At 33.3% G+C, this 15,496-nt stretch overlaps 1 long non-coding RNA gene across 1 annotated transcript in view; it reads right to left on the minus strand.

Moving 5' to 3' along the window:
- Positions 1-6,657: 6,657 nt before the first annotated feature.
- LOC103887528 overlaps positions 6,658-15,496 on the minus strand; it is a 35,536-nt gene continuing 26,697 nt past the window's right edge. The window contains exon 4 of the long non-coding RNA XR_001906389.3: positions 6,658-7,077. This is a non-coding gene — a long non-coding RNA (uncharacterized LOC103887528). The remainder of the gene's footprint in view (positions 7,078-15,496) is intronic.

The following is a 15,496-nucleotide window of genomic DNA, read 5'->3' on the forward strand; positions in this document are numbered from 1 at the left end:
CCTGACCTCGTGATCCACCCGCCTCGGCCTCCCAAAGTGCTGGGATTACAGGCTTGAGCCACCGCGCCCGGCCTCCAATGTTTCTTTGTTGACTTTCTGTCTCGATGATTTGACTAGGATTGTCAATGGAGTGTTGAAGTTCTTCTCTCTTTATTGTGCTGCTGTCTACCTCTTTTCTTAGGTTTAGTAGTAGTTGTCTTACGCATCTTGGAGCTCTGGAGTTAGGTACATATACATTTAGGATTGTTATATTCCTCTTATTGAATTGATCCCTTTATCATTGTATAATGACCTTCCTTCCTTTCTTTTCCTTTTTTTCTTCTTGTCTTTTCCTGTTCTTTCTTTCTTTCTTTTCTTTCTCTTTCTTTCTTTCTTTCTTTCTTTCTTTCTTTCTTTCTTTCTTTTTCTTTCTTCTTTCTTTCTTTCTTTCTTCTTTCTTTCTTTTCTCTTTCTTTCTCTTTCTTTCTGTCTTCTTTCTTTCTTTCTTTCTTTCTTTCTTTCTTTCTTTCTTTCTTTCTTTCTCTTTCTTTTCTTTCTTTCTTTCTTTCTTCCTTCCTTCCTTCCTTCCTTCCTTCCTTCTCCCTTCCCTCCCCTCCCCTCCCCTCCCCTCCCTTTCCCTTCCCTTCCCTTCCCTTCTTTCCTCTTGTTGCTTTAAAGTTGTCTATCTGATATAAGAACAACTACTCCTGCTTGCTTTTGGTTTTCATTTGCATGAACTATTTTTTCCACATCTTTACTTTGAGTCTCTAAGAATCTTCATACATTAGGTAGGTCTCCTGAAGATAGTAGATATTTGGTTTGTGGTTTTTAATCCATTCTGCCAATATATGTTTTTAAAGTGTAGCACTCAGACCGTTTATGTTCAGTGTTAATGTTAACATGTGAGGTGTTGTTCCAGTCATTATGTCGAGTTTTACCAAGTTACTTTGTTCAATTTATTGTGTCACTGTTTCATAAGCCCTGTGAGTTTTATGCTTTCAATTGTTTTTATTCTGGTGCACATCAACCTTTTGTTTCAATATTTAGGACTCATTTCTTGTAGGGCTGTCCAGTGTTGACAGATTCTCTCAGCATTTGCTTGTTTGTGAAAGACTTAATTTCTCCTTTACTTATGAAACTTAGTTTTGCTGGTTACGAAATTCTTGGTTGAGCATTATTATGTTTGAGGAGACTAAACGTAGGACCCTAAGCCCTTCTAGCTTGGAAGATTTCTACTGATAATCTGCTGTTAGTCTGATAGGTTTTCCTTTATAAGTTGTCTGATGCTTATCTCACTGCTCTTAGAATTCTTTCCTTCATATTAACTTTAGATAGCCTGATGACTATATGTCTTGGAGATGTCCTCTTTGCAGTGAATATCCCAGGACTTCTTTGACTTTTTTGTATTTGGTTGTCTAAATCTCTAGCAAGACCAGGGACGTTTTCCTGAATTTTTGCTTCAAATAGGTTTCCCAACTTTTTACTTTTACTTCTTCCTCAGGAATAGCCTATAATTCTTAGGTTTGGACATTTTATATAAACCTATATTTATGAGAGACTTTGTTCACTTCATTCTTTTTTCTTTATTTTTGCCTGACTAGGTTAATTCAAAAAACTTTTCTTTAACTCAGAAATTCTAAAATTCCTTAAAAATCAGTTTATCAATTTCTACATAAAACAACCCACTGGGATTTTGATTGGAATTTTATTGAATCTATGTGTTTATTTGGGAAGAAATGATATCTTTAGAATATTATGTCCTCAAATCCCTGATCATGGTGTATCATTCAATTTATTTGAACTTTCCTTAAAATATGTCTCAAAATACTATATTTTTCTTTATTAAAGTCTTCCATATTTTGGCTAGATTTATTTCTATGTATTTAATATTATTGTTAAATTATAAATTTAAGTTGTAAATTAACAATTTATTCTGGTTTCACTAAATCAGGAATAGATGTGTAATAACCAGTTTTTTCAGAATTTGTGAAAATAATCATAGTATGTATTTCTATAATATATTGTTATATTATTTCAAAATATTGAACCATATTTGTATTTCTGGAAAAAATTCAACTTGGTTATATTGTATTATTCTTGTAATATGCTTATGAATTCGGTCTAAACTTATTTTAATTTTGTAGTTTTTAATTTATATACATGAGTGAGCTTTTGTGTAGCTTTCTCTTATTATACAGACTTCAGTGGATTATGTTACCAATGTTATACTTACCTTATAATATGAATTTGGATTTTTCCCTAAAGTCATTATCTAAAATAACTTTTATATAACTTCAAAATTATTCTTTATTAAAGGTTTATCAGACTCCTTTTATGAAATTTTCTACCTTGAAAATTTTAATTATGGCATAGGGGTAAAACTGATATAAATAAAATGATGGTTTATTTAAAAGTATTTACTGATATTACAAAGCCTAAAATTTGCATATGTACTCAAACATATACACTTGTCATTATACATTTTCCCGTATATGTTTCTACTAGGTGAATGTATAGGATTTGAACATTAGAGTTTTCAATTCATTCTTTTCTAGATCTTTTTTATTTTAATTTCAATTTTATATTTGAAATAAGAACTACTTGTGGGACTTTTAAAAAGTCCCATATTGTTTTCTTACTAAGTACTAGTGTTGTTTCCTTATAAGCATGGTACATTTGGGGATATTATTTTTACTTTTTGAAATTTATTGGGGCCTTGCAAGTGGTCTAATATATGATCAAGTTTTATAAATATTCTATACCTTGGAAGAAGGTATACTCTTTATTTTTAGGGTTTAAAGTTTAAAATATATCAATTATTATACCTCTTTAATTATTTCATTTAAGATTTCTATTTTTTACAGGAAAAGATAGGTAAAATAAAATCTAAGGTTAATGTATCTCTGTTTATGCATTTTAGTCTCACAGTTGTGATTTATGAATGTGAATTCTATATTATTTAATGCATACAATCCCAACCGTTATGTGTTCATTGTGTATTGGACTCTTTAATCTCATAAACTGCCTGTTTTTGTTTTGTTTAAGGATTTTTGGCCTGAATTCAAAGTTATGTGTTATTAAGATTGCTAAGACTACTCTTTTTTATTGTGTTTTCCTTGTTTATATTTTTTTTGTTTTTGAGTTTTCTGAGTCACTTTGTTTTGCCTATGTCTTATACAGAGAGCACAGAATTGTGTTTTGGTTTTATTTTTCCCATCAACATTTTTGTATAAACACTTTATTATTGAAAATTTTCAATCAATCAGCAAAGTTGAACAACTTTTGCAGTGAACAACCATGGGTTTTGCTTTTAATTCCAATCTGAAATTTTTTATGTCATAAGAGACAGTTAATTCACTTGAAAACATTGATATATATGCTTGCTTTTAATCCATATTATTCTGTTATTTTTTGTTTGTATTACATAAAATATTTCAATATGTGCTCTTTTCTTTGTATTTTGATATTGTGATTCCCTTGATATTTAGGCAGGCTTGTACTTCTGCTAAAAGAGACGTTCATATCTACAACTATGTACTGTACCATTAAACATGTCTTTTAAAAAATTTGTGTTAGTTTCTGTGATAGTCAGCGGTAGTGTCAACTTGGTCAGGCAACAGTACCCGGTTATTCAATCATAAATGACTAGGTGTTGCTGTGAGGTATTTAGTAGACGTGATTAGCATCTACAGTTAGTTGACTTTAAGTGAAGGAGATTGTCCTTGATAATTTTAGTGGACCTGATTCACTCAGTTGAAAGATCTTAAAAGCAGAAAACATGAGGTTTTCTTAAGGAGGAAGACATTTCATCTGTGGACTGCAGCATCAGCTTCTGCCCAAGTGAGTCCATCTTTTCCGACAGATTCTGGACTTTCCAAGACAGCCCCACAATCACATAAGCTAATTCTCTGCAATGAATTAATTTAAATATCAGATAACTGGTCCTGTTTCTCAGATGTAAGCCTGATTAAATGTTACCCTAAAATAGGCAATAAATGAATTAGGAATTTGTTGTATCCTCTTCCTTACGTGCTATCTGATTGCATTTAATTATGTATCCTTCTTAGTGTTATTAAAGTTTAGAGTGTGTGAGTGTGTGCTGAAAAAAAACTCATTTCTGTAAAATTGTCTTCTAAGCATATTAGGCTTTTTAGAAAAGTAGAGTTAACAGCAGACAATTAAAAAATGCTACTTTATTAGAGCAAAATCAATTATAATCCAAACAAAAAATCACCCAATTAAAAAAACATTAAGTTTCTAATAAAGTAGTAATCAGTACTTACAGTATTTTATTTTATTTATTTTACTTTTCCTTTCTAGAGATAGGATCTTGCTATATTGCCCAGCCTAGCCTCAAACTCCTGGACTTAAGTGATCTTCCTGCCTCAGCCTCCTGAGTAGCTGGGACTACAGCCACATGCAGCCATGCCCAGCAGTAATTATAATATTTTTTACATAAAAATGAAGATAGTTTGAAGAGAGGAGGTATAAGCAAGTGCTGCATTTGCTGGCCCTCAAAGATAGTGCGTAGGGACAAAGTGAGCCAAGAAGAAAAATATGTAGTGGCTTGGCATTGTGTACAGTCCTGTACATGTCTGTTGCTTGCAACATTCATCCACTATTCCCTGGTGGCTTAGAATATTAGCATGCCAAAAAATATCACACATGAATCAATGTGACTTCCAAAGTATACCATCATCATCACTACTAATTAATTTCAAATCACATATGAGGTAATTCCTATAACAGAAATATGCATTATTGATGATTGTATTTGATTTGTGAGCTTTTTAGTGGAACCCTTTGGTTTCCAGCTGTTAAAGATGAGGAAATCAGCATATTTTACCACCTCTTTTTCCCTTAACTGCTCATTTTTTATTTGTATAAGTTTTATGTTCTTGGAGCATGTATTATTTGCATTTTGTACTATCACCCTAATCACCATCTTGTTTTACTTTTAGTCCTAATTTTATAGTTTAATCGTTGCTATAGGCTCAACACTTAGAATTAGTATCTCTGTTAGACTCAGACAAATGGGTACATGTCTTTGGCCACTATTTAGAGACCCCTGCTCTGGTTTTCCTCTGACTATGCCTGTCATGAACTGAACATTTGTGTCCTACACAAATTCATATGCTGAAGCCGTGCCCCCAAATGTGATGGTATTTGGAAGTGAGACCTTCAGGAGGTAAGTCTAGATGAGGTCATGCAGATATGCCCCCCATGATAGGTTAGGTGATTTTTAAGAAGAGGGAGAGAGGCCAGTGCTCTCTGTTTCAACCATGTGAGGACACAGTGAGGAAGCAGCCATCAGCAAGATAGGAAGAGCCCCGTCACCAGGAACTAAATCTGCCAGCTCCTCGATCTTGGACTTCCCAACCTCCAAAAATGTGAGAAACACATGTATGTTGTTTAAGCCAACCAGTGTATGGTATTTTGTTGTAGCAGCCTGAGATGACTAAGACAATGGCCCTCCTCATGGCGCAAAGAATCTATAAGGGTCAAAAGGAAGTGCCCACCACAAACCCACATATTCTCATCTACACCATGTTCTAATCACCAAATAGGCTAGCATTGCGTGCCCAAATCCCTCTGAACTCACTTCCCAGCTTGAAAGCAGCCAGTGTAAAGACATATAACTTTCAAAAGAAACTAACAGGAAAGACAACTGATGTTCACAGAGAAATGATGGCAACCCACAAACAACAGAATGACATATTTAAAGTTTTGAAAGAAACAGTTGCCACCTTATAACTTGACACCTACCAAAAATATCCTTCAAAAGTGAAGACAAAAATAAGAACAATTTCTAGACAATGACTGAGAAAATTTACTGCCAGTAAACACAGGCTAAATAAATACTAAAAAATATTCTGGAAGAGGGAAAATATCCCAGAGCAGGATTAATGAAGGAAAAAATGAAGAGCGTAACACAAAAGTTAAATAGATGGATAATGCCAAATGCCTATTGACTGATAAAATAATGTCTTCTGTGGGTTGCAATATATATTCAGAATTAAAACGCATGATAAAGCTCACCCCTAAAACACTAAAGATGATAAAGAGTAGATAGGGATTATCTAAACTCTTAGAATTATCTGGAAAGAAGTTAAAGTACTAACTTACATTAGACTCTAATAACTCAAGGATGCATTTTGTGATAGTTAGGACAGTCACCAGAAGAATAGGGGGAAAAAACCTTTGAAACAAGCAAGAAAATAAAGAGGAAAAAAAAATAAAAATATTTGATTAAGCAAAAAACTTTGAAGAAAGAGATAAAGAAACAAAAAGTAGGTGATAAATGAAAAATAATAAGACAGTAGAAATAAATCCAAATATATTAGTAACAATATTACTTGTGATGTGCCAGAATATTTCAATTAAAAGAACAAATATTATTAGGCTGGATAAAAATCAAAACCTTATTATATTACGCTTAGAAAAGACAACTAAAGAAACTTATACCGAGGTTCAAAATAAAAGGACGGAAAAAACGTGGTAAGGTTAACTATAAAAAACCTGGTGTAATATCAGATAAGAAATTAAGCATTACTAGAGATAATTTCACAACGACAAACAAAATTTCTATTAGCCAGGAAGACAGGCAGATTTCTGTTTGTATGAACCTGAAAATTACTTCAAAATATATAAAGCAATAAAACTAAAAAGATAACTAAAAGGAGAAATAAGGAAACCTGTAAGCAAAATTGGAGAATTTACCATACCTTTTTAAATAACTAACAGGACAACAGGCAAAAAATAATAAGCATATAGAATCCATTAACAACATAATTAACAAATATGAATCTAAGAGAGGATCCTGCACAAACAGTGACAGAATCGCATTCTTTTCAAGTAGGCATGGAATATTTACCAAATTGTGGCAAGTGAACCTTAAGGTTAATCTCAATAAATCTCAGGGTTTCTCATTCTTGGCAGGGTTGACATTTTGGACTAGATAATTCTTTGTTGCAAGAGTGTGTCTTGTGCATTATAGGACTTTTAGCAGCATCCCTGGCCTCTCTTCAGTAGATGCCAGTATCCACTCTTCTTTCACAGTGGTGACAACAAATGTCTCCAGATATTGCCAAATGTCATCTGGGGAGCAAAATCATTGATTTAGAATATGTTCTTTTAAAATGGTTTAATGAAGCCAGTAATAAATAAAAAAAAAAAAATTACCGAAAACTTCCCACAATGTGCAATTAAGGAATACACATATAAATGACTCATGAGGCAAAGAATCAAAATGGAAATTATAAAGCATTTTAAATTGAATTATTATAAAATAAAACATACCAAAACTTGTATAGCAAGTCTGAAGCTGTTCTTAGAAGGAAATATGTATAATTACATGCATATATTATAAAAAAACAAAGACTAAGATTCAAGTCTATAAAGTTCAGGACTTCCCCAAAATCCTCTCCCCAAAAGGTAACCATAAAGTTGACAAAAAATATGTCATCACTCTGTAATTCTACTAAAGTCACGCAATAATCTGAGCTTAGAGTAAGAACGTGGGAGTCTATAGTGCTTAGGCCTGTGTCAGGGGCTTCTCCCATCATCCACCTTCCCAGTGGCTGATGTGGAGGTTCTCCCAGGGTGGGGCAGGCTATGAAGACCAACAGCTTCTCTGACACAGTTGGAGGTAACTAACTCTACTTGGGGCAGTGGCTAACACCCATGTTCAATGGAAGTGACTTATCTGAGGCAAACAAGTGGGAAGGCTGATGGCTCCACTCTTTTAGCCTGAGGTTTGTAGTCCTCACTGGGACAAGCTTACTCCTGGCTGAGTCCATATGTCCTCACTGGAGACAGAGAACCTCCAAACTAGTTTCACACTACTGGCTTACTTTGTAGCTGCACACATGGCATAAGACTCAAACGGAATTGGAGGGCAATAAAACCCAGGGCAGACTGAAAACATTCTGGATTTGTAAAGCCTTGAAGTTAGGATATACAAGTAACTCCTACAGCTCAATAATAATAAAATAAACAATGAAACTAAAATATGGGTAAAATATTTGAATAGTTGCTTTTTCAAATGATATATAGAAATGGCTAATAAGCACATAAAAAGATACCTAATATTAATATTAGAGAAATGAACATTTAAGTCACAATGAGTTATTACTACACACCTGTTAGAATGGACATAATCAAAGATAAAGTTAATTCAAGGTATTGGTAAGAATGTGGAGAAACTGGAACCCCTGTGCATTTTTTAAGAGAATAAAATAGTAAAGAAACTTTGTAAAATGATTTGATGGTGTCTTAAAAACTTAAAAATAAATTTACTACATGACCCAGTATTTGTACTCCTAGTAATCTACCAAAGAGTAATGAAAACATGTTCATGCAAAGACATATTCATCACTGTTTGGAGCCGTATTTATCATTAATTTGTATGATGTTTGTAATTTATGTCTTTTTTTCTTGAGACACAAAATTACGAATATCAAGAATGAATAAGGGGACAAAAAATTCAGATCCTATTTCCATTAGAAGGAGGATATTATGAATATGACAATAAATTTGAAAAGCTGGATGAAACATTCAATTTTTCTTTAAAAAGCAACTCACTAAAACTGACACAAAAATAGAAAATCTGATTATTAATATATCTGATAAAGATTGAATTTTTAATTAAAATCTTGTCAGAAGAACTCTTTAAGCCCACATGGCTTACCTGGATAATTCTTTCAACATTTAACCATAATGTTTGGCATTAGCTATAATATTTTGTGAGCAGCTCTTAATATATTCAAAAATTTCCCTTCCACTTATTGAATAGATTTTGAATACTGAATCAAACTTGCATCCTACGCATAAGCCCAAATTGGCTGTGATAAATTATGTTTTTAGATTTCATCTTTAGATTCAACTTGCTAATATTTTGTTTAGAGTTTGTATTTTTCTTATGAGTGAGATTCATCTGTATTTTTTCTCATACAATTACTATTTTTTTACATAAACATGCAAATTAGAAGCAATAATGATCTTCCATAAACTTTTCAAGATAAGAGAAAAAATGGGTATGGTTTGCAACTCATTTTATGTTGCAGGCATAACCTTGACACAAAAACATAACAATGATTTTATGAGTTAAAAAATGGAGATTAATCTCATAAAAATACAAACTCTAAACAAAATATTAGCAAGTTGAATCTAAAGATGAAATCTAAATCTAAAAACATAATTTATCACAGCCAATTTGGGTTTATGCGTAGACTGAAAATTTGGGTAAGCATTCAAAATCAGTTCAATAAGTGGAAGGGAAATTTCTGCATATATTAAGAGCTGTTAACAAAATATAGCTAATGTCAAACACTATGGTCAAATATTGAAAGCCTCATCCCTGAGTTCAGGAACAAGACACAAATGCTGGCTATCACCATTTCTATTTGATAGGTGAAGCTCTGGCCAATTCAACAATGGAGGTAAATGAAATATGTAAGATTGGAAATTAAGAAATAAAACTATATGCAGATGACATGATTGTTTTGTAAAAAAGTCTTACTTATTTATAAAAAAAATTAGTATTAATAAGTGAATTAAGAAAGAATGCAAGAAACAGGTTGATATTAAAAATTGTATTATAATATACCAGCAACAAGCATTTAGAAAATGAAATTTTAAAAATATCATTTAAAACAGCATCATAAACCATCAAATGCTGAGGATTAAGCCAAAGGAGTGGTAAAAAAGTTCTCTACAGTGGAAAGTATTAAAAAAATTGAGAGAATTTAAATAAGTTTAAATAAAGGCAGCAATATATTGTATTCATGTATTGGAAGATGTAATAACATTAAAATGAGAGTTCTACAGATTAAAAAAAGAAAATAGAAAACTTATATATTCAGGTTACAGTTTGAGGTTACATGGAGTAAACACACTTCATGTCATCTCTCTCACTGAATAACTACAAGAATGAAGGAAGAGCAATAGAAATGGTAACTACAGTGTATTATGCATTCCCTATTGAGTTCTTTCATAACATATTTGTCCATTAAGGAGGAAAAATGAATACATTGTCTCAAGGAGTTTTCAATGTATATAGATGTAATATAAAAGACAAATGTAACACTAAGAGAGGAAGTTTAGTGAACGGATGGTGGCACACTTTCTACATTCCATCTAAGTGATAAAATATTGATTCTACGTAGATTGTTAAAAGTTATGGCTGTATTTTGAAATCCCTGGAGCAACAACTAAAAAACCTATATAAAGAAATATATTAAAAAAGAGAATAGATAAATTAAAATCAAATACTGAAAAATATTCAAATGACCAAAAGAAGGCAGGAATGAATAAACAGAGGAAGAACAACAAAAACAACAACAAAAACCTAATAAAATGGTAGGCTTGAGCCTAAACATGTCAATTCTACTAACTATTAATGGTATAAATGCATCAATTAAAAGATAGAGATCATCAGAATTGATTAAAATATGATATGAGAAAATATAGAAACTCACAGGAAGTATAATGATATAGATAAGTTAAAAGTAAAAGAAAAACAATGTTGGTGAGAATGTAAGTTAGTACAACCACTATGGAAAACAGTTTGTAGGTTCCTCAGAAAACTAAAACTAGAGCCACCATAGAATCTATCAATCCTACTCCTAAGTATACACCCAAAATTAAGGAAAACAGTATATGGAAGAGATATCTGCACTCCCTTGTTTATTGCAGCACTATTCACAGTAGCCAGGATTTGAAAGCAATGTAAATGTCCATCAACAGATGAATGGATAAAGAAAATGAGATACATATCCACAACAGAGTAGTATTCATCCATAAGAAAGAATGAAATCCTGTCATTTGCAACAACATGGATGTAACTGGAGGACATTACGTTAAGTGAAATAAGCCAGACACAGAAAGACAAACTTCACATGTTCTCACTTATTTGTGGGAGCTAAAAATTAAAACAACTGAACTCACCAAGATAAAGAGTAGAAGTATGGTTACCAGAGGCTGGAAAGGGTAGTGGATGTATCAGGGAGAAGTGGGGATGGTAAATGAGTACAAAGAAGATAGAAAGAATGAATAATACCTAGTATTTGCTAGCACAGCAGGGTGATTGTAGTCAAAAATAATTTAATTGTACATTTTAAAATAACTAAAAGAGTATGATTGGATTGTTTGTAAAACAAAGGATAAATGCTTGAGGTGATGGATACCCCATTTACACTTATGTGATTATTATACATTGCATGCTTGTCTCTCAAATACCCCATAAATATATATACCTACTGTGTACCCACAAACATAAAACAAAAATTTTTTAAATGTACCTTGAAAACACTAATCAAAAGAAACCTGGAGTGTCTATATTAATATCAGACAAAGTAAAATTTAGAACAAATAAAAATTAGCAAGGGTAAAGATGAATAATACACAATGATGAAAGGGGTCAATTTATGAAGAAGACAACAATCCCATATAGATATGCAACTAACCACAGAGCTTTAAAATGGACCATTATGGCTTGAATTGTTTTCCCAAAAAAAAATGGATTCAGTGAGCTGTGATCTAATACTAATAGTGTCTTCATAAGAAGAGGAGAATATATACAGACAGGAAGACCACCACATGATGTCAGAGACAGAGTTTGGAGTGAAGCATCTACAAGCCAAGGATTGCTGGCAATGCTGGAAGCTGAAAGAAAGGTATAATTCTCCCTATGGAGACTTCAGAGAGAAACGTCTCTGCTAGCCTCCCATGCCTACTTCATCTAGTCCTTTCAGAGTAACTAATGTGCATTCTTAGAGCCACTTTTGGTTTTGAATACCATTCTCCAAACAAATAAATACATAGGTTATGATGGAAATATTAGATAGCTAGATGGATGCATACATATGTAGATATAGAAATATATATAGGTAGAAGATAGACAGGATGCCCAGAGCTCATGAGAGGGTACTCATTACCTATTTGGAGCAGGAGAGAATATCTTGATGTTATCACAAAGCAAGAACATCTTCAGCAGTTCCTGGGAATAGTGTTAAAAATAATAGTGATCAGGCCGGGCGCGGTGGCTCAAGCCTGTAATCCCAGCACTTTGGGAGGCCGAGATGGGCGGATCACGAGGTCAGGAGATCAAGACCACCCTGGCTAACACGGTGAAACCCCGTCTCTACTAAAAAATACAAAAAACTAGCCGGGCGAGGTGGCGGGCGCCTGTAGTCCCAGCTACTCGGGAGGCTGAGACAGGAGAATGGCGGGAACCCGGGAGGCGGAGCTTGCAGTGAGCTGAGATCCGGCCACAGCACTCCAGCCTGGGCAACAGAGCGAGACTCCCTCTCAAAAAAAAAAATAATAATAATAATAATAATAATAGTGATCAGCCTGAAAAGAAGATTGCCTAGTTGTTCTATAGTAAGAGTTGGAGACTTTATAAAGTACAAAAGCTATTATTATAATTATTAGAATTTGTTAACCTGTTGTAATGCACTGAATGTTTATATTCCCACCCCCTAAATTCATATCTTGAAATCCTAACCGTCAATATGATGGTATTAAGAGGAGGGACTTTTGGGAGGTAATAGGATCATGAGGATGGAGCCATCATAAATGGAATTAGTGCCCTTAATCCCTAGAGAGCCCAAAGAGCTCTCTTGTTCTCTTTGCACCATGTGAGGATACAACAGGATTGACTATCTGCAACCTGAAAGAGAGTCTTTACCAAAACCCAACCACACTGGCACCCTGATATCAGGCTCCTAGCCTCTAGAATTTTGAGAAAGTGTTTTCTGTTTAAGCCACCCAGTCTATGGTGCTTCATTATAGCAGCCCAAACTGCTATAATGAAATATTGTAATTTTTTTACAATATTTAAAAAATATTGTAAAATTTTTTTACAAATTTTACATGTGAAATATTGTAATTTTTTTGAGGATTAATGATCCTCAAAAGGGCCGTATAAAATAAAGTACACTGATGAAAAACTCACAAAAATGAACAAATTATTCAACTGATAAAATAATTCATTGTCCTGATACTGTAAACTTCCCTCATTGTGTATTTTAAGTGATAATTATAGACAGCCCATAATTTTAAAAAGTGTTTTAGAAAGAAAAAAACACAACAACTTAAAACCAAAACCAAAACTTCAAATCAAAGAAGAAAAAAATGAAATATGCTAAGATGATACTATAAGAATATTTCATTTTAAGTCAGAGACTAGATAACCAGCATAGCATAATAATAATAATAATTATCATCATAATTATCATCAACAACAGAGTGAAGAGATGAGCCTCATAATGGGAGAAAATATTTGCAAACTATGGATCCAATAGGTGACTAATATCAAGAATACAAAAGGAACACAAACAACTCAACAAAAAGAAAACAATTCCATTGAAAAGTGGGCAAGGTACATGAATAGATATTTCTCAAAAGAAGATAAACAAATGGCCAAGAAGCATGTGAAAAAAAAAATGCTACACTGCATGTTATGCACATGTACCCTAGAACTTAAAGTATAATAATAATAAAAAATAAATAAAAAAAAGAGAGAGAAAAAAAAAAGAAAACCAAAAGGAATACTGTTTGACAGAGAAAAAAAAAAAAAAAGAAAAAAAATGCTTAACATCACTAATCATCAGAGAAATGCAAATTAAAGCCACAGTGAGTTATCATCTTATGTCATCAGAATGGCTATTATTAAAAAGTAAAAAAACAAACAAAAAAAAAAAAAAACGGAAAACCAGACATTGGTATGGATGTGGAGAAAAGGGAACCCTTATACACTGTTCTTGGGCATGTAATTTAGTACAACCTCTATGGAAAACAGCATGAAGATTTCTCAAAGAACTAAAAATAGAACTACCATTTGATCCAACAATTTCACTATTGAGTATCTACCTAAAGGAAAAAAATGTCATATCAAAAAAATACCTGCACATGTATGTTTATCACAGCACTATTCACAATAGCCAACATATGGAATCAACCTGTGTTCATAAATAGGTGACTGGATAAAGAAAATGTTATATGCAATCATTAAAAGGAAAGAAGTCATGTATTTTGTGAGAACATGGATAGAGCCGGAGGCTGTTATCTTTAGAAACTAATGCAGAAACAGGAAACTAAATACTGCATGTTCTCACTTATAATGGGGAGCTAAATGATAAGAACTTATGAACACAAAGGAGGAAACAACAGACACTGGGGTCTACTTGAGGGTGGAGGGTGGGCGGAGGGAAAGGAGCAGAAAAGATAACTATTGGGTAGTGGGCTTAATACCTGGATTATGAAATAATTTGTACAACAAACCCTCAAGACACAAGTTTACCTATGTGACAAACCTGCAGAAACCTGCACTTATACCCCCGAACCTAAAAGTTTAAAAAATAAAATTTTAGATATATATCTATATATCTATATATGTCTGCAAACTATGCATCCAATAGGTGACTAATATCAAAAATCTACAAGGAATTCAAACAACTCAATGAAAAGAAAACAAATAGCTACATTTAAAAGTGGGCAAAGTACATGAATAGACATTTCTCAAAAGAAGATATAGAAATGGCCAATAGCATACGAAAAAAAATGCTCAACATCACTAATCATCAGAGACATGCAAATTAAAGCCACAATGCGCTATCATCTTATGCCATATGACTATATGTGTACACACACACACACACACACACACACACCCCATAGGATATTCTTCAGCCATAAGAAAGAATGAAATAATTCCTTTTGCAGAACATGGGTGGAACTGGAGGCCATCATCTTAAGTGAAACAACTCAGAAACAAGTTAAATGCCACGTTTTCATTTATAAGTGGAAGTTAAATAATGTACACCCAAGAACATAGAGAGTAAAACAGATATTGGAGACTTGGAAGGGTGGGAGTGTGGGAAGGGGTTGAGGGATGAGAATTTACTTACTGTGTACAATGTACATTATTTGGGTGATGGTTACACTAAAAGCCCAGACTTCACTACATAATATATCTGTGTAACAAACTGCACTTGTACCCCTTAAATTTATATATAAAAAACTAAAAGTCCTGAAGCATGGATCTGCTGCAGTTCTCTGTAGCTAGAAAATTAATCATCAATTGATCTACTCTTGCAGTAAAGAAGAATGTGCTGGGATGATTAGCATTCATCACTTGTGCCTGATGAGCAAACAAGATCACATTCAGATAATTCACATCAGACAGGTAGGTTAGGGGATGGGCAGAGGAAGGAAGTTATTTTCAGAAATAGGAAAATGGCAAAGGCAAGTGTATAAGTCTGTTCTCCTGCTGCTAATAAAGACATAGCCAAGACTGGGTAAGTTATAAAAGAAAGAGGTTTAATGGACTCACAGTTCCACATGACTGGGGAGGCCTCACAATATTGGCAGAAGGCAAAGGATGTCTTACATGACACCAAGCAAGATAGCTTCTGCAGGGGAACTCCCCTTTATAAAACCATTAGATCTTATGAGACTTATTCACTATCATGACAACAGCATGGGAAACCGACCCCCATGATTCAATGATCTC

The sequence above is a fragment of the Papio anubis genome, chromosome 11 (genome assembly GCF_008728515.1).
Source record: "Papio anubis isolate 15944 chromosome 11, Panubis1.0, whole genome shotgun sequence".
NCBI lineage: Eukaryota > Metazoa > Chordata > Mammalia > Primates > Cercopithecidae > Papio > Papio anubis.